Source organism: Etheostoma spectabile, unplaced genomic scaffold (assembly GCF_008692095.1).
Source record: "Etheostoma spectabile isolate EspeVRDwgs_2016 unplaced genomic scaffold, UIUC_Espe_1.0 scaffold00001301, whole genome shotgun sequence".
Classification (NCBI taxonomy): Eukaryota; Metazoa; Chordata; class Actinopteri; order Perciformes; family Percidae; genus Etheostoma; species Etheostoma spectabile.
The window spans coordinates 1,191-28,189 of record NW_022602725.1 but is presented as its reverse complement, the minus strand read 5'-3'; the positions used below and the strand labels follow the sequence as shown (position 1 = coordinate 28,189).

Genomic DNA, 26,999 nt, shown 5'->3' with positions numbered 1-26,999 from the left:
TTTTGTTTTACAAAGAGGAAGTACAGAAAAAAGGTACCGTTTGGGTTACGATACGTGTAATAGAGGATTTTTAGGATAGAGGAATTGATTACAGGTGTGCCTCGGGATGTTGGCTTGCACTTTGGTGTCTCTTGGGCACAAAACGTTTGAAAACTACTGGTATGAAGAACATTTTCAATGCCAGATTTCTTATTTAGGTCCCTTTATAGACCTTTTTTATGATATACTGCAGTCAAATATAGCGCAGCTATACAGTCGTATGAAAACAAACCTGGTGATGTAGGCCTCGGAGATCCTGGTGTCAGAGGGCGAGCTGATGTCTTTTCCCGAGCATTTATCTTCTACAGCGTGGCCGCTGCTGGCCTCGCTGTCAGCCTTCTGACTCAGAGTGTCTGAGAAGTTGTCATCTCTGGGACACAGAGACAGAGTGACATTGAGACATGGAAAGAGCAAGAGGAAGTGACAGAAAGAAAAAAAAACGAGAAATCAGCAAATCAGTCGATCTTTCATATTTGCACCGTTCTTCAATGGCAGCATTTGATATCAGTTCCTGTGAGTCAGCATGCCCCCCCCCCCTCCCAAAGTCAGATGAGTCATGTTCCTCAGCCTCTCTGTGTTCCGGTGATATACTGTGACACACACGCACATACCCACACTCACACACAAGCCAGCTGTATGGGTTTCAGTGGGGTGTATGACTGGATACTGAGCACAGTTGGTGTCTGTCAGGTGGCCGTAATCAGAGCTACTGCACTGCAGTGCTGCCTCTGATGTGTACTATCCCGTATTAAACACACTTATTTAAGGTATCCACATGAATGCACACAGACGGAGGCAGAGCAAGGACGAGCACTTTTCCAAAGCAGAGGCACCAGTAAACAAATTTTACACAAGAAAGTTTGAACAAGACAGTCGAGTCTTGAGAGAGACATCCTGTGCTAAAGGGGCCTCTCAGATGTCTCTCTGCATGTTTTATTCTGGACTATTTTATGGGACAAGTGAAGATCACAACCCTGTGTGCTCTTACACTCCTGAGCCTGCTCTGTTTGAGTAGAGAGCAGGATGTTACTACGCTCGGGGACAACCTGAAAAGCTGTAAATCCCCCTGCTCTTTCATTAACTAAGAGGACACTCCATCAGCTGTGCCCCTTCTGGTGAATTATTGATAGTGGCACACTGACGGGGAAAAGAACAGAAGAGGAAAGAGAAGAAGGCATTCTAAATGGCCATTTTGTCAGCCTGCTACTAAGTGATTGGAGTGATTCTGTTCCCGTCCTAACGAGACAGTGAATCCAGTCCATTAGTGGCGAGCAGTCGCCATGGCAGTGTGTGTGCTTGTTAGTGCTGAGTATGGCGAACAGTGACAGAAGGGCTGGTTGAGGACCCTGGAGGTGGAGAATGCTTCACAGAGCGGGGACAACAGCAGCATTCAGGACAAACAAAGCTGAAGGTCCTCTATGCAAACAAAGCTGAAGGTCCTCTACGCACGATCCTACAGCCAACTGATGGCCCGCGGCCTCTTATAGAGCAAAGTCAACAGGGACAAGTGTGTTGTTTAACCCGCAGGGATATCACGAGGGAGAGCTGAAGGACTGTTCCTCAGACCACCACCCAGACTCCGAGTGGAGCTGGTAGTAGTTTAGGAGTAGGAAGCAACATTTCCCCAGTGTCCCACCTGTACGATTCTTTTTTTTAAGTGTGTGATAATAAGAAGGAGTTTTGAGTCTACAGCAGTGCTTGCAGCTCTGTGAAGCTGTACTGAGGCACAGGGGGGCTTTGAGCTAAATGCTAACATCAGCATGCTAACTTGCTCCCAGTGACAATGCTAGCCTTAGACTTAGACTTCTCTTTATTGATCCTTTTGGGATGACTCCCGCAAGGAAACTGAAAATTCTAGCAGCAGTTTTAGCAAGAAAATAAATAAAATATTTAAAATATTAAATAAAAAATAGATAAAAAAGACAGTATAAAGACAACAAAATAACAATAATAACAACAATAACAACATTTGTCAAATAAACAAAGAAAAGACCATAAATTATTATTAAAGTGCCAGTGTTAAGTCCAGTGTTAAAGTGATAAAGTGACCAGGTGTGAATTTAAGTCCAGGTGTGCATGTATGTATGTATGTATGTATGTATGTGTGTATGTATGTATGTATGTATGTATCTATGTATGTATGTATGTATGTATGTATGTATGTATGTATGTATTGTCCTCTCTGCCCTGTTTCCTGCTCCCCCCTAGTGAGGAGTTGTACAGTCTGATGGCATGAGGGACAAAGGAGTCCTTGAGTCTGTTGGTCCAACACTTGGGAAGGAGCAGCCTTCCACTGAACCGGCTCCTCTGGGTGCTGATGATGGTGTGCAGGGGGTGGCTGGCATTTTCAGTAATGTCCAGCAGTTTGTCCAATGTCCTCCTCTCTGCCACCGTCACCAGTGAGTCCAGCTTCATGCCGACCACAGAGCCGGCCCGCCTGATCAGTTTATCCAGCCTGTGGGTGTCCTTCTTCAATATGCTGCCCCCCCAGCACACCACCTGTAGGCTGCCTGACACTGCCCGATACCTCCAGGAAACCCGGTTTGTTCTACGCATACACTAAGACTGTTGAGATTAGGCATTGGCCTGGAATGGTTTCATTATATAATTCTTAGTATTTATTGTTATATGTTGGTGGCTTTAATATTTAGTTTTAGTAAATAATATTCATAGTAAGTCAAATTCTTATTTGCTTATATTTCAGAACCCCATTCAACTTCAAATGTAACGTCAATTACAACTTCATAAATAATTTCATGTTGGAGTTGTTTTCAATAGTTTTTACAAGCCTATTGCCTATATTTTTGTAATATAATAAACATGGTTGCACTGTTTGAAACTATTTCAGCTTGTGTAGGCCTATCAGTGCTTTCTGAACATATTAAACACACTTTTAAAAATACTGTGATAATACTGAAAACCGTGATCATTTTGGTCCCTATAACCGTGAGGTTAAATTTTTATAACGTTACATCCATAATCTGCCGTTATTCAGCCTTAAAGCATACTCTCATCCGCTTGATGCTAATTGGATACATTCATGCATTACTTACTCATATCTTAAATAATGCTCAATGAAAAACACTCACATGTCTTGGACCACAATGTACTGGTGTGGAACCAGGCCATCGATGCCATTGTGCCGTCCCTCCCACCAGTCTTCTGATGCCCGCTGATACAGCAGAAGGGAAGCTCCCTTCTTGAAGGACAACTCTCGGGAGGAGCGCCCAACGTAGTCAAACTTGGCAATGGCTTCAATGGGCTCGCCCTCTGTCAACAGAGAGAGGATTAGGCAGGTCAGTTATGTCAAACAGGGCAAAGACCTCAAGTAGAGACAGCTCTTATCGGAGGTGCAGACATTTTTAATGATTGATACAAGTGGCCCAGTCTTAAGAAATAAAAAATCGTAGTCCGGAAAGATAACACATGCACTTAAATACATGTTGGCTCTGATGGAGGAGAGTCTAGTAGGGCTGCACAATTAATCATCATCATCATCATTGTCATTTCATAGCACGCTACATTTTTTTTTGGCAAAGCTAATCTACCGCTCCGTAAACCACTGTCTGATCATGTGCCAGTCAGAGTTGATCCCTGCACCGTGCAGCTTAGTTTCTAGATGTAGACAGTCACAGGGGACAGAGTAACGTGAGGGAAATTCCACAACAGATAGCAGCCATTCCTTGGTCACAGGGTTTACCAGTTTACCAGTAAACGCAACATTGTGTCAGACTACAGCAATGACCAGTGCTAGTTAGCGTCTGTGAGCTCGCCTGTGTTTGGATCTCTCCTCTTACTCCCCGCGCAGCCCCGCCCCCATTCACTCACACACGGCTCCCAGCAACATGGACAGACATAGCAGGTCCACACTTCGGACATTTGTCCAGAGTTTTAATTGTTATTAAGCATGAGAGGCAAACCTGTATTTATATACCAGTGTTTCCGCAGGTAACTCTGCTATTGCAATATGGACGCGAAAGCAGTTATAAATAGCCTATGTGACAATAAAATTTGTCTTGGTTAAACTCAACAAATAATCGTGATTATTAATGGGGATCTCAATATTGATCAAAATAATTGTGATTATCATTTTGGCCATAATCGTGCAGCCCTAGAATCTAGTCAGGTCTAATACTGGCATGTGTCTGCTAGAGGAGGCTCCATGTGCACAAACTGTGCACATGGAGTTAAAGAGTGCTGAGCCAGTTGGTTGTTTAAGTTGTAGTTAATAGTAACCTGGGTCTACAACACCAGGCCAGGGCAACAACGATATTTATAGAAGCTGTTGAGAGGAGATCTATATGACTCAGGGGCATGCCTGCCACTGTATGGATCATTAGACTGGGTAGATACCTACTCAATAACTGTACAAGTAGAGCCTGGGATCAGTGACATGGGAAATAAACACGGGAAAGACCAGGGAAAGTTCTTCCAGACAGTAATAACCAGTGGTAGATTCAGTAGTATTTCAATGTGATATTATAATTAATTTTTTGTACTGATTGCTCTTTCTTAGTCTATTATTTTGAACATCAGTCTTATATTGATGTCTGTGCTAAAGAAAACATCTGTGTTTTCAACGACAGATACAGTCGATTTCAAAAGGTACAAGTCTCCAAGCCAATATGCATGCACTACAGCAACACAGGTCTAAAAATAGCATCTTTATTCCTCCCTCACTCCTACTCTGCCCTCCTCCTATCTCACTTTAAGTCACACAGACCCCCCTGGACAGACGTAGCCTCACCCTAACACAGGCTCACTATATACACTGGGAACAGAGTAAATGGCTAAAGCTTGTATCGGCTGAGAAAAGCCATCATGGTATATCTCTCACAGTTATTCCCTGAGGGGCAGAGAGGCCAAGTGAGAGAGAAAATAGAGGCGTAATTCTGAGCAGAGTAGAGGTTTCTTCATTTCTCTCTGTGTCCTATTTAACCTCATTTACTTCTATTATATATATTTTTTTCCAACCTTTAATCTCAAGAACACCTTCCTTGCTTCACTTGGGTTGTTAGGATTGACTGGGTGGATGTGATGTGGCTCAAATAAAATGTGACAAGCTGGAATTCACGGTCTGAATTAATTGGGCTGCACTGCAGCGGACAAGGCTGTTAATAAAATTGATGGAGCCCTTATAGGTGCAGAGTAGGGCTGCACGATTATGGCCAAAATGATAATCACGATTATTTTGATCAAAATTTTGATCGCGATTATTCTCACGATTATTTGTTGATTTTAACCAAAACAAATGTTAACGTCACAGAGGCGTTTATAACTGCGACAGGGAGTGTGATGGACGCTACTCACAGAGAGACGGCTGACTCATTATGAACGGGTCCAGCACGGGTTGAATGGCGGGAACACACGTCGTATGTATGAAACGTCTGTATCGTCACTGCACTGCATTTTTATGAACTATGATGTTCTGGCCATGGGTCACATCTCTTGTCCTGGTCCAGCAGCTCCGTCTCACGCTGTTACTCTACCAACTGAAGTTAGTTGCATTCAATAACTTCTTCTGTGTTCTTCGCCGTGGCGGCCGCGATAGCAGAGTTACCAGCGGAAACACTGGTACAAACACAGGTTTGCCGCTCATACTTAACAATATACAGCAGTGTTAATAAAAAATTAAAACTGTAGACAAATGTCAGAAGCGTGGACCAGCGGCCGCTGTGTGGCCGGGCTGCGCGGAGAGTAAGACAAGAGATCCCACACGAGCACGGCTTTACAGACGAAATGGGTAATGTAACACAAAATTAAACCTTAAAAACCTTAATCCATAAAAACAACATTGCAGCGGATGCGAGGACATTAGCACCGGTGCGTCCTAGAGGAGCTAACAGCTAACAGACGCTAACTAGCTAACAACTAACAGACGCTACTAGCACTACTCACTGCTGTTGTCTGAAAAACAACAGACGGGACAAATGTTGTTTACTGGTAAACTGGTAAACCTTGAGTTTTCCTCCCGTTACTCTGTCCTCTGTGACTGTCTACATCTAGAAACTAAGCTGCAATGGGTGCAGGGAACTACTCTGACTGGCACATGATCAGACGGGTTGACGGAGCAGTAGATTGGCTTTGCAAAAAACCCGGAGCGTTCTATGAAATGACGTTTTAAAAAAATTAATCGCTCTATCACGCAAATTTGATCGTGGGAAGTCAAAATCGTGATCGCGATTAAAATTCGATTAATTGTGCAGCCCTAGTGCAGAGGATTTCTCTTCCTCTCCATCTTTCACTTCGACCTATCCATCCATCCATCCATTCTACAAATGTTTATCCACACTCACTCACTCACTCACTCACTCACTCACTGACACACACAGTGTGAAGGCAATAATCTCAAATCTCAGCGTGGTAAAGGATCCCCTCTGTCGTGTTGTGCAATTATAACTGAGAATCGCTTCAGACCCAACCACCCAAACTTACACATGCACGCTCACGCTGCGACTGGAGTAAAAGAAATGTTGAACCGTGAGAGCTGGAGGCCTGTGTTGTAAGAGATACGAACTGTCAGATGTTTTACACAACAGTGTCGCAGAGTCGGGGTGGATGTTGCTCCACATCCATGTTTATACATAGAAATAGGGGAGCAGAAGCCTGGTGTGAGATATGGTTAGGATCAGTACAATAGGAGAGGGTATGAAACGCTTTTTATTCCTTTTTTCCTCTCTTTTCTCTGAGGACAAATATTAATCTCAGATGAAAGCTGCTACAAACAGAGCAGAAGACTTCAAGCTGGACTTAAAAAGATGAATGCAGGCTAGATGCAGCTCTTTATGGGGAAAAGGGACAGTACAATAAACAAAATACACTTCCCTTTATCAATATACAGTAAGCCTGGCAGCCTAGGACACTTGACAACAAGGACATTCTGCTACACTCTTGTGTGATAGCGATATATAATCAATGTACCAGTTAGTTCACCTTTGACCTTTTTTTTTTACCAGCAGATAGAACAACAATGTATTGATTGACTGACAATATGCCGATGATCAGCAGATGTAATGTTTACCATATTTACCATCGTTTTTTGCCAGTTTGCACAAAACACAAAGGGCAGGTGAGGCTGATGTAATTGTTTTTTAGGTTACGGGTCATAAACAAACATATGGGAGACACTAAAGTTTTGACCTGATGATGGCGCTATATAAAAAGGAAGGGGATCAAAAGTTACAGTTGGGAAAACATGGATGTTTGTGCCAAATTTCCCAGAATAAGTGAAAACGTTGACCTCATGGTGGCGCTAGAGGAAAAGTCAGGAGATCACAAAAGTCTGTAGGCTTCATCCTCTGTGGACCATGAATGTCTGTACAAAATTTCGTTGCAAATTAAATGACTTTCTGCTTATCTTTTGGTTAACTGGATGCCAGTTCTGTTACTTAAATGTAATGCTAATACACGAGAGCCGCAAACTGGGACTATACTTTAAAAAAAAGCAACAATCACTTAGCTTTACTTTTAGGGTGTTCTCTGTTTAAATCTGGCCAGTCCACATCATCTATCTAAGCTAATGAGCTCTAACACACGTGGGGGGGCTGCGCCCATGAGGCAGGATCATTTCCGGACAGCTACTTAGACCAACATGTGGAATGGCTTTACTCCTCTCTGTCTGTCTTGTGCTCACTTACTTTCAGAGCATAAAGGGCAAACACATGTAAAGCCTGGAGAAGCGAGTGAACGCAGTTCACAATACAGTATAACTGGCATATAATAAACGTCTGCTGAATCAAGTGCTGGTAACCAAACAGGAAAGGGGGTTTGCTTTTGTGTCTGAAATCCAAATGAGGTCATGGGGATATAAAAATAACTGACGACAATAACTTGACCACAGTTCAAGACTCCGCAGGGAGGGACTCAAGTCAGTGAGGACATCCTCTTAGTCCGCTCAGAGAAGCTTGTGGAACAAAACCATGATAGCAAGGGATTTCTGGAAAACATAATCTTCCATTAATTACTCAAAGAGTTGCTTGCTGTCATCTTTGTTTTACAGGGGAATCCTCACAGAGAGAGCCTTCCTTAGCTAATCAGAAGTCCTTTTTAATTAGGAAGGACATCATGATGATGACTTTGATTTGAAAGCAGAGTGATTAACAGCCTGTGTTGGGAAGGATATTTTCAAAATGTACTCAGTTACAGAACACGGAATACATGCCCAAAACTGTAATTTGTAATGTATTCCGTTACGTTACTGAATCTGAGTAACGTATTCTGAATACTTCGATTACTTCCACATTGAAATGCCTTTTATAAGTGTAGGAATGCGGCCATAAAATACTGCTTAGTAAACATGCCTATTCTGGTGTGTCCTTCTGTTCCAACTGGCTGAATGTGTACACGAACAAGCAGATAAATCTAACAGCAGTCTTGCTCCCACAAGCTAATTTTAGCTAACGTTTAGCTAGCATGTCAAATGGGACTAGTCAGTCTTTCAATGGCTCTGGGGCTAGTAAATCAGCACATAGGAGAATGTAAAGTCGCGTGTACACTAATCAGGTACCTGATACAACTATAAAATAGCAATGTGACCAGAAAAACTACAACAAGACTACCCTTGGCTAATCAAAAAAAGTAACTTACTTTAAGAGGCTTTAGCTGCTGAAAGGAGGTTGGTTGCTGGCAAGCAGAGGTTACACTGCACAGTTATATTTTGTTCTCCCTGTTCTTTATTTAATGCAAAATGCTGTTTGAATTTCCAAGACAGAAACGCAGTCCTGCCCTGGCTCTGTTGTGCCGGTTCCGGCTCCTTCTCTACCTCTATCAGTGATCACGCAAAAAGCTCATTTTTTTGTTTTCATATTAGGGCTCCTGGGAAATGCATGGAGTTGCCTTAATTTATTTGGATAGTGAATAAACTTGAGAAAGAGAAGTTTTGTCATGTAATCCATTGATTGAACTATTTCAATAGTAACTGTAACTGATTACGGTTACTAGTAATTTGTATTCTGAATATGTAATGCTGGATAATGTATTATGTTACTCCCCAACATTGTAAACAGCTGATGTAATGAGACCAGATCTACCATATTTCCATAATCTCTCTATGGAGACTGATGACGCATCGGTGACAGGGAGCCCCTAAAATCATCTCTGGGTGTAAGACAGGATTGGGGCAGTTGTCACCATGGAAACAGGTTTAGGGAAGTCTGTTACTAAGGTAAGATATGAAGCCTCAGCTCAACTATAGGTTGACTCTTTTTGTCTCATAGTGACTACATCTTGTCAGCTCTCCGTCACGAATATTAATCACTTTTAAATGAGCAGGAAGTATTATTGTCTTTTTTTGTTGCTTTTTTGCTGGATATTAACAGCAATGTCTCTAACTCACAATTTGATTTAGCTCAGACCAACTGGTATTAATTTCACTCAAAGAAAGGACCACATGTACAATCACACAAATGCTCAGTTCCCGCCATGTCTGAGAGAAGTCTATTTTATCCTCCAGTGGCTACACGAGCCGGGTGGTTTCTGTATTTCTTCATATTTCTCTTGGACACATGGAAATGTAGTTAAATGTAAAGTAAAACAGGCCATATAATATTTGGAAAGCTATTTAATACTGACACTTTTGACACGCACTCCATACATTTGCTATTATTTTTCAAATTACTGGGAAAGAATTAAGGGAATTGAACATTTTTAACCCAAGACTGTGACCCTTAAAAAACAAGACTTCTCTCCCAAAAAGGTCCAGTTGGTGTAGACCACCCATGAATTACTAAAAGGGGGATGTGAAAGTGTCCCGAGGCCCAGAGAGAGAAGCAAAATCATTAGAATATGAATGGCGGTCCATCACTGTGAGCCCAGTTCCTTGGCCCTTCAAGGTTGCTGCTTTTAAATGGCTGAAAGGCAGGATTAGCTGCAGTGAGATGCAGCGAGCTGGATTCAACCCTCACAGCACCGCAGACACAAGAGAAAGTTTCAATATGGACATGGCGTTTAAGCAGAGAACAGAAGTTTAATTTATGAGTGAGTGTGTGTTTCTTGAGAATTAAGTTAAATGCATGTAAAGTTAAATGAATGTTTACAACATAACATTTATGTTTAAAAATGGAATTTGGTGGAAAACAATAGTGCAAAAAGGCCCATATCAATGAGATCACCCAGTTTTATGTACATACAAATTTGCATAGTTACTCACCATCCTCGCTGGTGTGTGTCTCTGTCCCTCCCTCATTTTCTACTTCCTCCAGGGCTCCATGCTCACTGTAGGGGCTTTCACTGTGGTGGACAACAACAACAATGCACACTGTCAGGGTCACAGCCAAATCAGGGTCAGGGGTCAAGGGATAGTTTCATATGAAACAAAAAGCCTGTATCCTTTCCTTCTTTTTCTTCCAGGAAACAGAATTAGCAAATTTCAGTGATGTAAATGGACTGTTCTTATATTGCGCTTTTCTAGTCTCAACGACTACTCAAAGCACTTTTACATAGTAAAGGAACCATTCACACATTGTGGCCGAGGCTGCCATAGAAAATGTCTATTTCATCAGATAGACACACATTTACACTTCGATGGCGCAGCATCGGGGACAACTCAGGGCTCAGTGTCTTGCCCAAGAACACTTCGAAATGGGTCAGGGATCGACCCATCAACCTTCCGATTGGCAGGAAACCACTCTACCAATGAGTCACAGCCACCCCTGATGATAACAGGGATGAAGGGAGGTTTGTACAATGAATAGACGGAAGGCGGAAGTTCAAATGGCGGTCATCATTCTGAGAGAAGCTTAGATCCTCCATCTGTGGTTCGACCTCCTTAAGTAAATGGTCTTCTTCTGGCATGGTGTTGAGAAAGCTGGTGGTAATGCCACACACACACACACACACACACACACACACACACACACACACACACACACACACAGATTACCCCTGCCAGGATCTAAGCGTCTCCTCCCCTGCTAGCATGTCACTAGTAGCCTCCTCTCCCTGCAAGGAAGGGAGGAAGCCAAGACAACAAATCTCCCCAGGGCATCGTGCGCGTTGCCGGGGGGACATGGTCGTGCTGAGACGGGTGATTATCCCTGTCAGCCTGTGATGATGTGGGTGCATAGAAAAGGAAAAACAAGTAATAAGCACTGCTTACATAAGTGGAGCTCGCAAAGGGCCTAAGGTAGGACTCAGGTCTGTTTAACTTCAGTATGTGCTGCAATTCACCTCAAACCCTTTCCCTGCCAGGTGACCCCATCTTATTCCTCCTGCCCCTGATCGCAATTCAAATGATTGTTTCAGCCTGTTTCACTAAAAACAAAAAAAGAGTCCACCGAGTAAAGTCAGTGCTGAAACACACTCTCCCCTGTCATGTTCCGTAACCACAGATTCGTAATTGGTGAGGGTAATTACTCATATCAACGCCACTGACATACTTCTGACACAGCTGCAGCGTTGAGAGAACATGCATACCTGCATGTTGAGTGAGTCCCTAATGAAGGAGGTTTGGATGCGTGCCATTCATGGTCAGAAAAAAGGGATAAAGACAACCACCAGTGTCTGTCTGACTCTCAAGCCTACATGTCGTAGAGGAAATCTGTGCAGCTGCATGAAGTGATCTCATCAGAATGCCTTTCATCTCCCCTTTTAATCCTGGATAACCCACAGCTTCACTGTTAAGACACCGGTGACAGGGTGGTCTTGTAGCTCGAAGATCTAAGGTTGATTTGCGTTAAAGCCATTTGAGTCTTTTGAACAAGATATTGAACCCTGACCTGAACAGGTACCTAATGTTTGAGGAATTAATCAGCTAAATGCATCACTCCTCACCAGTAGTCTCCTCCAGCCATACACTTCTCATAGATGGGCCCATCCAGTTCTTTGGCATCAGGAAAGATGGTCTCATGGTGGATGATAATGGTCTTGATGATCTCATTGACGTGGGCCTGGCAGGAGACCTGGTCCTGGCTTTCTGGCGTGGGCATGAGCGTGGGGCCGAAGCATATGGCCAGGTTGTACGGGTCCATCATGTTCTCGTCACTGTACTGGGACAGGCTGGAAAGGGAAGGAGAATAAAAGAAAGAATAAAAGGAAGGAGGAGGACAAACTGACCAAGTTGAGTGAGAGGACATTGCAGTGGGTAAAGTTTTTCACATCAAATCATGACTGACAGCAGTGGATGATCTTCATTTAGAATGCAATTTACTGAAGATTAGGAAATCATTATGAAGAGAAATACAGGATTGATTTACTGGTTAGTGTCAATAAACTTACTGGTTGAGGAAGGCGAAGAGGTAGCGCATGACAATGAGGACTGATCTGGGAATGGTCAGGAGGATCTTACGGATGTGTATTGCTCTCTCATACAGGTTTTCTATCCCTAGAGGATTGTAATACAAGAAAAAAATATTGTTAAATGAAAAAGACTTGTCTTTGCTGCAGGTAAAATGCATCACCTCATCTACTTGATGTCCACTTATTGATTGGCACCATGTTCCAGCAGAAATACAAAAGGAAGCGGAAGCGGAGACAATTACTTATCAGAATTACTGCAAGTCTCTAGAGGACCAGCAAAGATTTACTAATGTAGGGATATTAAAAGTGTGTGTGTGTGTGTGTGTGTGTGTGTATGTGTGTGTGTGTGTGTGTAGAGGCCACAGCATATCAACTTTGTGGTGGTAACCTCAGACTGTGTTCCACTGCTGACACCGAAGAGGAAGAGGGAGAGTGAGGGGAAGAGGAAAAAGAGTGAGTTACTTTTCTAAATCATATTGCATACTGCAGGAACATTGTCCTTCCTTTAAACAAGACTTCCAACCTTTATGTCTTTCATTATGTCAACGGTATTATTATTATTTGTTCCGCTGTGGTACTTGAAGCAGGCTATTTTATTTGGCTGATCTGGGGCTCGGCTGGCTGCCAAAAATAGCCTTGTCAACCTCCAGCCACATTGTGCCATCTGGGATTTGGGCTTCTGGAATACTTGCGATGCATTTCATTTTTCATGAATACCTAACTAGGATTCTGCAAGGCCCCTGAACACTTCAGAAGCTACTATTTAAAGATCTATTCCGTTGTATGCTTTTACATCACCTACAAACCCACGTGAGAAACACCCATGCAAAAAAATCCCTGCTGCAAAGTCCCAAATGAAAGAAATAACTTGCTGCAGTACGCCGCTTTAGTGAAAAAAGTCAACTGAGAGCGGTTAAATGGAAAAGTGATCTTGTAGCTGGTCCGATCTGCTCCATATGGAACAAGCAAAGGGATTTTAATACGAAGCTTGCTGGGCATTCAGCCCGCACTGCAATCACTGGCATGTTGAGCTGGGGAATGTAAACAGGGAATCCCCATCACTCATCCTGCACAAATGTGTGAAGGTACACCCAGGAAACGCACACAGACACACTTCGCACACTTGCAACAACATTAGAAACACACATGCATGGCCCACACAAAGCTGCAAGAGGCATTACAGCACCCGTTGTGCCCATGTGACTATGTACATGTTCAATTGTTCTTTTACAGAGCCTAAAGCCCCCCCATCCCCCCTCAATGTTATGTCTTAAAAGATCAACAAACAAAAAAAGCCACACAAAGAGCTGACTGATCTGTGAGCTGACTCACAGCAAAATGACAATGTGACTATTCTTATGAGGACTTCAGGGTAGATTCAGCTCTGGATTCAAACGCCGCTCAGTGCTGGAGACATTTAACATTCCACTACGATCCTGTAAGTGTGCCCAGCTTTGAGCCACTTACAACAGATACTGTAATATCCTTCTCAGTACTCTACCAAATACCACAAAGTAGTATCAACACAAAGTTTCAAAGAGAAGGAGCCATCTGCTGACAAAATACTACAGACTGTTAATTACACTGTTTCATCTGAAGACTATATTTGAAATACAAATGAATGATGGTAGAGATGCCAGCTAATAAGACTAAAGTTTCTAACTTTGAAGATTTCCAAATGCTGCAGACCAGAGTAAGTGTAAATCCATCAAAATCTGATCTAATGTCAGAATCTGGGGAATAAAACATGGTGTTAGTGAGAAGGACAATGCCAAGTTAAAAAAAGTAGACGGTCTGCGGAGATGCATTTTTATATGTAAACATAGGTCATGAGCCACCTGAGTGGGATTCATTTCCCGTTTTGTAGACAAAAAATAATCTTTGAACACAATAAAGATTCAACAGATAAACACTGAGTAATGCCATGATCAACAACAAAGAAAGGCACTCATAAAACTAGTGATCATGGGCAAAAATGTGTGCGTTCTTACTGATGCAAGACAGCAGATCACTGAACCTCTCTTTGGGGAAAAGAGGGTTCTCCAGACCACGGAAATAAAGTTTGAGAACGCCAGCCACAGAGTTGATGTCATGACCGTTCTCATCGTCCGTCAGGGGGTCGTTTCCTAAGACACAGGCAATCGGGAAGGTCAGTTGTACATCCCCAACTATTAAAAATGCTTAATGATTTTATGTGAAACATACCTTAATAACTACTCAAAAATCCCACTAGCTAAAAATGGTCAGTATAATTGATAATTATTCCCTAATTGTACCAAAGATTTACGTCTGACAACAATGTGGCAAAAGCAGAGATACATTTTTAGATCCAGGTGATAATGTGTAGCTAATATAGTTTAACAGATACATAATGTACCTCTTTCAAAAGAGTTCTTGATGTCATTGACTTCCAGCTGGGATCCAGATACACGGAATATTCCTTGATGTTGAAGGCCTGCACAAAAGACAAAGATAGAGGGTAAGGAAAAAGGAGAAACTGGCAGACAGACACACCCAACATGCTCATAGGTCCACTCTGACGGTCGTAGAAAGAAACTCCCACTCTCAGCAAATAAAGCCTACTTTAGTTGGACCTAAAAGGCACATCCTGTTCGTTAAGCCCCTTCACTTTTCTAATTAAAGATAATTAATGAGTCGGGGAGGCCGCAATCAAGCTTTACTTAAGTGTCTCCCAGCTGGGATTAGGACTTAATAAGGGGAGAGGTCAGGGGTCAGGAGGAAGGCAAGGCAAGGCAAGGCAGCTTTATTTGTATAGCACATTTCAGCAACAAGGCAATTCAAAGTGCTTTACACAAAATCAGTTGAACAGATAAAACACAAGTAAAAACAGTTAAAAATCACAAGCATTAAAAACCGGTAAAACACATGAATAGACAGTTAAAAACAAAGAAAAACATAAAACACAAGAATAAAATTACAGTGCAGCATAAGAAATTTAAAGAAATGATTAGTCATTTAAAGAAAGCAGCATCAAATAGAAAGGTCTTCAGCCTTGATTTAAAAGAACTGAGAGTAGCAGCGGATCTACAGGTTTCTGGGAGTTTATTCCAGATATGAGGAGCATAGAAACTGAAAGCTGCTTCACCCTGTTTAGTTCTGACTCTGGGGACAGAAAGCACACCTGTCCCAGATGACCTGAGAGGTCTGGGTGGTCATAGTGTAGTAGCAGATCAGCAATATATTTTGGACCTAAACCGTTAAGTGATTTATAAACTAGCAAGAGTACTTTGAAATCAATTCTTTGAGACACAGGAAGCCAGTGTAAAGACTTCAGAACTGGAGTGATGTGATCCAGTCTCTTGGTCCTTAGTGAGGACTCGAGCAGCAGCGTTCTGAATCAGCTGCAGCTGTCTGATTGATTTTTTAGGGAGACCTGTAAAGACCCCGTTACAGTAGTCAAGTCTACTGAAGATAAAGGCATGGACAAGTTTTTCCAAATCCTGTTGACACATAAGTCCTTTAACCCTTGATATATTCTTAAGGTGATAGTAGGCTGACTTTGTAATTGTCTTAATGTGGCTGTTAAAGTTCAGGTCTGAGTCCATGACTACACCAAGATTTCTGGCTTTGTCTGTTGTTTTTAACATTGTTGTTTGAAGCTGAGCGCAGACTTTTAATCGTTCCTCTCTTGCTCCAAAAACAACCACCTCAGTTTTTCCTTCATTTAATTTCAGAAAGTTCTGGCACATCCAGCCGTTAATTTGTTCGATGCACTTAGTCAGTTTTGTATTGGACTATAGTCCCTGGCGATAAGGTTATGTAAATTTGTGTGTCGTCCGCATAACTATGGTAACTTATTTTGTTTTTCTCCATAATCTGAGCCAGTGGAAGCATGTAGATGTTAAACAGAAGAGGCCCCAGAATGGAGCCTTGCGGAACTCCGCACGTCATATTTGTACGCTCAGATGCATAATTACCTATAGACACAAAGTAATCCCTATTCTTTAGGTAGGATTCAAACCAGTTTAGTACTGAGCCAGAAAGGCCAACGCAGTTTTCCAATCGGTCTAGTAGTATATCGTGGTCGACCGTGTCAAATGCAGCACTGAGATCAAGTAATACTAAGATTGAAATTTTGCCATTATCTGTGTTAAGGTGGATGTCATTAAAGACTTTGACAAGAGCCGTTTCAGTGCTGTGGTGTGGTCGGAAACCCGACTGAAAGGTATCAAAACTGTTGCTTAGTGACAAGAAATGGTTGAGTTGTTGAAAGACTACTTTTTCAATGATTTTACTTAAAAACGGAAGGTTTGATATTGGCCTATAGTTGCTCATTAGTGACTTGTCTAGGTTGTTCTTTTTTAAGAGTGGCTTGATTACTGCAGTTTTCAGGGCCTGTGGAAAGATACCTGAAAGAAGAGATGTGTTCACAATCTGTAGAAGATCAGAAGTCAAACAATTGGAAACATTTTTGAAAAGTCCCGTTGGTAGAACATCAAGGCAACAGGTCGAGGTTTTCAGATGTGAATAATGTCCTCCAGGTTTGTATGGTTGATCGTGTGAAATTCTGTCATATTGGAACTATTTTTGCTTGAACACTGTGACAACACATATCCTGGACTTGATATGGAGGCACTGACTGTTTGTCTAATCTTTTGAATTTGTCTTTGAAGAAGGAGGCAAAGTCATTGCAGGCCTTGGTAGATAAAAGTTCAGATGCTACTGGTACTGGAGGGTTTGTTAACCTATCAACAGTAGCAAACAAAGCACGGGAATTATTATTGTTTCTAGAGATAATATCAGAGAAAAAGGACCTTCTTGCATTCCTCAGTTCCAAATTATAAATGCGAAGTCTCTCTTTATAGGAGTTATAATGGACCAGGAGATTTGTTTTCGCCACCTTCGTTCAGCTTTCCTACACTCTCTTTTTTCTGTTCTCCAGTAGGACATTTCTCCATGGAGATCTTTCTTACCAGATACAACTTTGACCTTAGTGGGAGCAATGGCATCAATAACATTGTGATTTTACAGTTGAAATTATCTACAAGCTCACTGACTGATAGCCCAGAGAGGGCTGGTGTGGAGGAGAAAAGCTGAATAAATGTGTCACTGGTGTTTCAGTGATATACCGTTTTCTGATTATCTTTGTTTGGACACTTTGGGCACAGAGATAGTGCCGTTAAAGAAAACACAGGAATGATCTGAGAGAGCAACGTCAGTCACCACAACCTTGGAAATGTTCAGACCTTTGGAGACAATCAAGTCCAGAGTGTGCCCTTATTGTGGGTGGGCTCCGTCACATGCTGAGTCAGTCCATAGTTCTCAAAAACACAACACAGCTCTTTTGTCCCCCTGTCCTGGGGGCTGTCAACATGAATGTTAAAATCACCCGCAATGATTACACAATCAAAGTTAATGCAGATAATAGACAGCAGTTCAGTGAAGTCATCAATGAAGGTTGCACAATATTTAGGTGGCCTGTAGATATTTAGAAACATCGCTTGAGGGGAAGATCTTAATTGAAGAGCAACATATTCAAAAGAAACAAAATTTCCATAACATATTTGCGTACAGTGGAATGAGTCATTAAACAGAATGGCGACTCCACCTCCTTTCTTATTCACTCTATTCTCACTCATAAAAAACTGAAGTTAGGGGGAGCTGACTCGATGAGAACAGCAGCGCTGTTATTATGGTCTAACCAGGTTTCAGTTAAAAACATAAAATCTAGATTGTGCTTAGTAATAAAATCATTGATTAAAAATGATTTTCCTGCCAAAGACTGACGTTTAGTAAGGCTAGTGTTAGTGTGTTTTCATTTTTGGGACAGGCTGTAGCTGACGAGGAATGGATGCTAAATTTGCTAAGTTTGCAGTTAAGTGCTTATTCACCATTCTTTCCTATTACCTATCACAACAGAAATTGAGGAAGAATTGAATCCACAGGGCCCGGGCTTGTCTTGAAAAGAGTCATTAGTATCACTAGTCCTGCAGCCAAGGCCCGGCACATATCAGATAGTGCTTGCCAGATTTTGCACACAAGCGTCCTTATCAGTTGGGGGGAAGGAGTTTTCTGACATCCTGGTAGTGGTGCTTGGCGTTTTACTTTTGCCCGGGGGTTGAGCCATGGGGGTAGGAAGGGGTGCATAATTGATGGGGGAAATAAGGGAAAGGGTGTGGAGACATCAGTAGAGACAGCGATGAATCCTCAGAAGGTTCGGGGTTGGGAAGGTTTGAGGGTGCTGGGAGGGTGGGGAAGAGGGGAGTGGAGGTTCGTGTCTCTGCTCTGGTCTCCCATGGTCAAATCTTTGCACAGGCGGGGGCTGTGCTGGATCACTGCCGCACTTTGTTGTGTCTTCCTTTTGTTTTGTGACCTTGGCAGAGGGAGCAGAGCAGTGTGTAGCGCAGAAAGTAAAGCAGATTAGAGGTGAACAGCTTACTCCTGGCTTGTTAAGGGAAAGTCTATCTGCTTTAAAAAGATGTCTGCGCTCCCAGAAAATGTTTAAATTGTCAATGAACTTCAGAGAGTGGACGGTACATTCAGTTGAAAGCCTTTGTTTAGTGCCAACAGTCGGCTGAATCTCTCATCTCCTCTTCTGACTGACGGTATAGGACCACTGATAAACACATTGCGCTTAGGGGGGTGACTGTGTCAAGCAGTTCCCTAAAGTCCAGTTTCAGCAATTCAGACTGTTGCTTTACAACATCATTGACCCTATATGCAGAAAAAGTTCTTCACAGTGGGTGTGCGCCACGATATCGGATTTTGGGTCAAGTGACACCATGTCTTTGGGAAAAACATAGTATTTGGTGTTTTTACTGTTTTTAAATCTTTTACAGCAGAGTCACCCACAATCAGGGTTTGAGGCCCAGTTGTTAGCTTTTACTTTTTGAATTGCTCTCAGTCCTTACCCTGCTGTGTGGTGATGAGACGCAGTCCCGGTCATCAGATGACTTGTCCAGCGTCTTGCAGCAGAGGAGCAAATCTGTTATCCAGTTGCACACCAGGTTGTTGGGGGGGATTTTGTTGCTTATTTTCCCTTTTGCAGCTGTCCACGGCTGTGTCCTATAGGTACAGGGGTTGAAGAGGCGCTCTGCCCAGATGATAATGCAGGCCAGCCGGGTCATATCACAAATGTCAGGGCGCTGTGCCCGGCCCGTTAGTCGTCCTCCCATTTCCCAGGAAAATGATTTACTCTTAGGCTTCGCACCAGACAAGTTCCAGGGAGGACCGCCACTTGTTGATTTATACCAGTTCCACCCTCCTGTTTCTTTGTAGTCTTGTTGGTGCTAATTAGCCGGTGGTTAGCATTACTTCTGTCCATTGTTATGGGTCCATGGTAAAGTGGTGTCATTTCCACAAGATCCGTTAACTTCCACGTTCACTTCGAGAAGGTGAACCTTGGTTCCAGAAGTGCAATCTTCTGAAGGAGTTTGTAGTAGTTTCTACGGAGAAAGGAGGCATCTTGCTGCTAATTAGCTTTAGCTACAATCACTGTAGGACAGGCTTGAGCTATTGTAGGCCACGCTCACGCAGAAAAAATTTAAAATATGGCAATAGCCTACTATGTCTACAAAAAATGTATAGTCCAGTGTTTTTGAAGTGTCCAAGAGCCGCTGCTCATAGTTTCTCAGAGGAAAAGCACGATTATCAGCAAAAATATGCAAGCAAGAAGAGGAGCAAGCAGCAAAAGCGTCTGCACTGTAAGAAGCAGGAAGCAGATTAGTCGGCTGTTTGTCTCTTTAGATTTCTACGCCATTAGTTTGCTGCCCCAAAAGATGCAGGTGGACGAGCTTATAAACCATGCTTTTGAGTTTAAAAAAAAAGATTTGGTTTAAAACCAATATGTAAACTCCATCAGTTGTGCCAAGCTAAGCTCCCTGTTTGTTTGGAAACTGGGTGTAAAAAAGCTGCACCGCTGTAAACAGGATGGAATCTGCATTTTCCCATGACGAACACACTGAAATCGCCAGCATGGAAAACTACAACCCAAAACAATTAATGCTTGAAAACACTGGTGTGTCACATACATGTCAGATAGACTATTTGAAATGAAGCGGGTTGCATTTGGTTTCTGAGAAGAATTTTTCAAAGAAAATATAAATACAGTTATGATTGCTTAATAATCATAAACCTTATAAAGTCATAAACAGTATCATTCGGTTTTTTGTCATGTCAGGTTGATATGTGTGTCTCGATTATGACAATTGACATTAATCAAAGTGATATTACGATGTATTACACTGCATCGACAGACAGTCTGTCATGACAGTCAGTTTTGTGAAATATCCTGTCACACTTCTGTCTGAACAAGTGAATTGGACTCTACCTTGACATCCTCTGGTAATGTCATCCTGGTTATTGTCAAGTTGTCATTACAAAGACATCCCAACCTAATTAATGTCAACTTGTCATGACCAAGACCAACTTCTGATAATATCACTTTGATTAATGTCAAGTTGTCATAATCAAGACAACCCAAACAATGTCAACTTGTCATAACAAAAACCGAATGACACTTAATGACAGAAGTAATAAAGTTTATGACTTGTTTTAACAGGTTTATGACACGCTCATGACAGTGTCACATCACAGTTATGACAGTGTCATGTCACGATTATGTCGATACTGTCAAGTAAAGCGTTTCCCAAAAAATGTTCATACACTGTAACCAACCAACTCACCATACAAATTTATGCAGCGGATGCAGCTTTCAACCACACGGGATAGCTTGTCCAGAGTCCTTTGAAGGCAAAGTAACAAAAAACACCCAAATATCAATCATAGCTTGTATTACATGTCCAAAAGCTAGAGCCCGACATTTTGAGACATCAGTAAGTGAGAATAATGAAAATGTATGCAGTTAATATATTGTTACATAAAATACATTCGTTTTGAGGATATATCAAAAGTAAAGATACAAAGTAAGAAAAAACGTCCACAATAGCAAGCATAAACCAGTACTAGTACCATTTAAGATGATGCTAAGTGTTTACCAGTAAATGTGATTCATATTTATATTATTTTCAATAACAATGAATAGAAAAACATTAAACAAAACTTGGTTTAGCTGTGTAGTATCAAATGCAGATAATACATTTATCATGGCAGTTTACCTCTATTAATTCCTTTGGTCATAATATCTGAAAACATATAGGCAAATATATCTAATATATGGAGCAATGATATTGGCCTGCTGACGTATCGGTCGGGCTCTAACAGAAACTGATTAACCTGAGTTAAAAGTATATAAACATGCACACCCAGTGTAAGAGAAGAGTGAGGGTTACCTTTTTGAGATCTTACTGAGACAGACTGAGTTGACTATTTGTTCATGCCCAGTCTCTCATAATAACATCACTGATCATGAAATATCAGAAAATATACAGAAATTACTGCTAGAATGTACAGACCTGATATCCAACACATTTGTTTGGCCTCCAGTGATGCTAAATATATCTGCGACTTGTTATGCTAGCATACAATGCAATCTGGTTTAAATTAAGGAGAGCTATCTAAAGAGCCACACACTCAATATGGAGCTCGGGGCAGGAGTGGCGCGGGTTGAGAGGAGCAGCACCGTCTCCTTCAGAGAAAACCATTCCTCTCACACAATGAGGGTGCACTCCTTGTTCTGCGTAGGTGCCAGCTGCCCTGTGGCTCAGTGCTGGACAGGGACTCCGTACGTGCCTTTAATGATACAGTGGATCTGTTTACAGCCCTCAGGGGTATACACACTGTCAAAACACAGTGACCATGCCAAAATCGACTATCTATTGTTGGAGTTGGGCCAAGAGGGTTGAGGCTTTTTAAAGCAGAAGGAACAACCTCAATCAGTCTGTCTCAGTCTCATCAGGTAACAAATATAAGAGATAGACAAACACAACATGAGGGTCAATGTTGTTAGGGCAGGACAGATTAAGGAAATGAGAACAGGCAAGCAGCATGGGCCCCCCCCAAGATGCTTCAAGGTGTCTACCTGGGGTCGAGCGTTATGTGTGGTTCCGTCGTCCCCGGCTACAGAGAAGTGTCGCAGAGAAACAGAAAGAGAGAGAAAAGCAAGACCCGGATTAGGACCACAGCGTGCCCACCAAAGCCCCCCTAGCCTCTCCTAAGAGCGCACCCTCTTTCCACTCTGCGCTGGCATCAAACCCAAAAGAAGTGGACAGGACCAGGCAAGACCGGACATGGCCACCAGTGAGAGGCAGTGAAGAGGCCAAGTGGAGGGAGGCAGCACACCTTATCAGCCTGGCATCTGCTCCCTGACTGCTATTTAACCTGCTGTTTCATGGTCTCGGCTCTCGCTCTGGGGGAGAAGGAGAGAATATCTCTGCCAGAGCAGCTCACTGATGCCAGGTCAGCAGTGAGTCAGGGGAGAGGACTGAGACCAACATCCCTCCAACTGCCATTCCTCTCCTCCTCCAATCCTTTAGAGTTACCCTTACATCCCAAAAGCAGACCGCTCTCACTCATGGGGAACGTTTAAAGATCCAACAAATATGTGTTGTTTTTTGTGGTAAAAGATAAATCAAAGCTAAAATGCTTTGGGGGAACCCACCAAAATGGCCAGAAACCATGCAAGACAGAAAAAAAGAAAGGAGGAGGAGCATTGTCAAGCGGACGGATTGGTAATCAGTACCTTGATAAATGACTCCAAATTGCCATTAAAGAACCTAAATTAAAAACAGAGCAGGGTCTACCCGCCGGGTGCCGGTGTGGGTTTGAGCGGCCCATTGGGATGTCTAGAATACAAGAATGCATTGGAATAAGTTATAATGCAGTTGCATTTGTCGTTTGTAGAGTGGTTTATGTATTCTCCAAATAAACTATTTAGTCCTACAAAAATGTAAACTGAAGTTGAGGCTGATTCATCTTTTGAACCCATCGATCAAGATGACGGACTGGCATATGAGGGTATTTTCAGACACTGCTGAAACCTGGGAATTAATTTTCCTTTATACCTTCTTTTCTTTCTCTACAAGATATCACAGGCCAGTGGAATATTAAACCGGCTGGGAACATAATATGTATCATCATCTACCACATGACAGGCCCTGCGGGGGGATTGCCTCTCTAGTCTGTTTGGTGTGTGTGTGTGTTTGTGTGTGTGGTGGTGTGTGTTGTGTGTGTGTGTGTGTGTTGTGTGTGTGTGTGTGTGTGTGTGTGTTTTAATGCAATTTGGCTACTGGTGACTTGTAGTACAGAGAATAAAAGAGTCTTTGGTCCCTTCTGCTGCCATCATAGTGACAAAAATAAGAATGTGTTTTAAATAAATATGATCACGTCAACACATAAGATTAAATATTTGCAATATAAACAACTGTGTTCATTAAGTATACTACCCCAGTGGTACTTTATTGGATTTTACTTGCTACTGTTACAAATAGTGGTGCTAATCTCTACTTAAGTAGAGCAGGGCTGCACAATGATGTTCTTGGGCGATTCTTTTGTCTATGAATGTTGAAAAAAAGTGTTGAAACAGCCATCACAGGGCTAAAGGTGACGTCTTGAATGTCTTGTATTTCAAAAACCAAAAATATTCAGTTACAAGAACATAAAACAAAGAAAAGCAAGAAATTGTCACAATGGAGAAGCGGGAAGTAAGGAGTTTTTACTTAAAAAAATGAACTAAACGAAAAGTAGTTGCTGAAGGACCATTCACTGACATGGCTCCATAGCTGTTGAGTTTACACTGCTCATGTTGAACTGAAATATGGTCACACAATTTTTGTAAAATCAAACGCAAGTGAAATATGCCGTGAAAATTTGATCTATTTCAAAGATCGACTCAGGATTCAACTGACCTCTTGAGTTGCTCTTTAAAACTGACTCTAAAACATTTACATTTCATGCAAATTTTTCCCCTCTCTTTTCTCCACTCTACCACCTCCCATTTTGTTTACAGGCTGACATACACTATTGTTGGGAATGGCGAGTACAGTCACTACCACACCATGTTGGGCTTAAAAACACGGAGGCCGGCGATTCTGTTCAGTGCGCTCCAGGACTCTAACTATCAACTCCTTTGCTTTCATGGTGCATAAGACTCCACATGAGAATATCCTGAGGCCAAATGTCCGCCTGATGAGCTGTAACATGTCACCAACGTGTCTGTCGCTGTTAAAAGAAAAGTGGACTGGATGCGTGTCTGGAATATGCACAGGGCTGAAGTGCGTGTGTGTACTTACCTTGTGGTCATGTAGTGGCTCTGTGGCCTGCGGGTGAAGAGAGAAAGAGCAGAGATGTGAGGGTGCGTAGAACATGCCAGGACCTGTCTCTCAGGTCCCTGCGGTACATTTTGCATACGGCTAGTGAAGCATTTGAAACCTGCCATCTGTCCGCAACGCAGCTCATAGCTTGCACAGACTAATACAGGTACTACTTTAGCTACATTAAAGTATGGTACAAACAAACATCCACCACAAGTAGGCACACATAGGGTGGGCAATAATTCAACGTGCTAATTTATTGTCTTTCAATGGAATCATATTGTGATTAAATCATATATCGTGGTATACAATCACGTGGATAAGAACAAGCACATACTATCTCAATTTTCTCAGAAAATCTTTTCTGCAAACATCTGAGGGAAATATCATTTGAAGAATTTTTTAACACGCACTTTTTTGTTTGCCGGCATGTAAACAACGTCAGTGTATAGCTGGAAAACAAACATTTATTTTTCTGTATATTTCACTTGAAACAGTTACCGCATTAGTGACAATTATTTATCTAAAATCTCATTGTGAAACATATTTTATTTCAGCAGCACCAATTGTCAGCCCAACAAGAACATTGCAATATCGATATTGATGTATTTCTTCAAGAATATTGTGATATCTGTTTTCTCCATATCGCCCAGCCATAGGCACACAGACACACTAATCATTTCATCAATCACAGTTTGACAGGCCAAAGTAAGATTAAGCACAAAATAGCTTCCAAATGGTTTGGAGAACAGGAGTAGTTTCGTTTGTGTGGCATCGGTTCCTGTGAACGGGATCTGACCCGTCTGTGTGACTCCAGCTCATTGACAACAATATGATTAAGGAGCATGTAGGAGAAGCAGGAGGCTTTTCTCTTCAAGTAAGCATGCGGCTCCATTACTCATTAAGTGGACCGTTTGACTGAGACCACCAGGACTGCTGGTTAGGACAATGACTGACTGACAATGTCTGTGTTGACGGGTAAATAGCTGAGGCTTGAGGAGATCCCACTGAATATAGACAAAAGAGGACCGGCGTAATGACGCCACCCCTCTAATGCGCAAAGCAGTCAATTAGTAGCAAGAAAATCAATCATGAAGACAGATAATACAAGTTTACAATTCCCCGCAGCTCTGGCTGCTGGCTAAAACCCCAGATTACAATCTAGGAGCTGTGAGGAGGAAACAAGCAGGTAAAAAATGAGTAAGTTTGTAAGACTGCTAAAAAAAAAAAGGCCACAATCCAATAACTAATCATTAGTTATGTTGTCTGTTTAGACACTGATTACGGCTAATATACACCCTCATTATATCTGGAAGAAGGCAACGCACAAAGTGAAAGTGGATTTATCATAAGATGTACAAGTATAAAAGTAAAGGGAAACGTGACTGTACCTTCACCAAGTGTCCTCTTCAGAAGTCATGTTTGGCCTAGCAGTTTGGAGATGAGATTACTGCCCTCCAGAAACTCCCGGAATTTCTGTGGAGAATTGAGAGTAATTACCTAGCGGCCCTGAGTGCCAGCCAGAGGCACCGCTCTTGAAACAGCAATCTGTGATAAGAAAGCCAAGGGCAAAGGACACGCTGAGTCTTAAAGCCTTTATCAGAGCATGTCCATCTTTAGACTAGAACACGATAGTAGTTAGCCTTACAAAAAGGAAATATTTGGGAGAGCTACCCCTCTGCCAGCTGATCAAAGATTTCAAAGAGGCTGGTGCAAGAGATTCAGTCTTTTAAGTCCAACTAAATTTGGACTGAAGCACAGATTATGCTTTTTTTAAAGTCCAGACAAAAGCTTTGAGCATTTTCTCGTTTTACATATTTTTGTGGCAGATATTTAACAGAGTATATTTTTTCACTTCTTTTAAACATCTAAGCATAGAAAAATGTAACCAGGGCTATGTCTATAAAAGAAACTGTATTTCTATTTCCATACAGAAATAAAAAACACATCTCTGAAGTGTTTTCCCTTTGTATTTTCTCACTTATTCACCAGCGTCCCCTTCTCTTAAAACACATCATTCCACTCACCATAAAAGTAGAATGTTCCGTCTCCTGCTGGTTGGCCCTCCTCTTGGCGATGCTGGGTTTGCTGAGGTACGTCTCCGACACAGGACTTGACCGACTCCGTAGATCGGCTGTGGTGGAAACACTCGGGACACATCGTAGTCTTCAATGGTCACCATGTCCTGGATTGTGGTCAGAGTGGCCTCCGACCTTTTGATCTGGAGATATAAGAGATTGGGTGGGGGTGGGGGGGGGGGGGGGGGGGGGGTAAGAGGAGTTTAAGAATTAAAAAAAACAGCCTGCTTAAAAGCATCATCTCTTCACTTTCACAAATGTTACGATCACATCATATCTAGTGGCTTGGATCATCACACTTGCTAGAAAAATTTAAAAATCTGGCTGGATTATTTGTGGAAGACAGTCTGAAGATGGAGTGGAGCAATTTTGATATCCATTGAGCAAAAACTGTGGTAGGAGGTGGTTTGTTTAGTTTTAAAGTTTTGAGAAAGAAGACCCGAGTGATGGACTTCATAATGCCTCCAAGTTCAAAGCT

At 42.1% G+C, this 26,999-nt stretch overlaps 1 pseudogene; it reads right to left on the bottom strand.

Moving 5' to 3' along the window:
- Nucleotides 1-201: 201 nt before the first annotated feature.
- LOC116674941 (SLIT-ROBO Rho GTPase-activating protein 1-like) lies at nt 202-26,664 on the bottom strand (annotated as a pseudogene).
- Nucleotides 26,665-26,999: the final 335 nt, after the last annotated feature.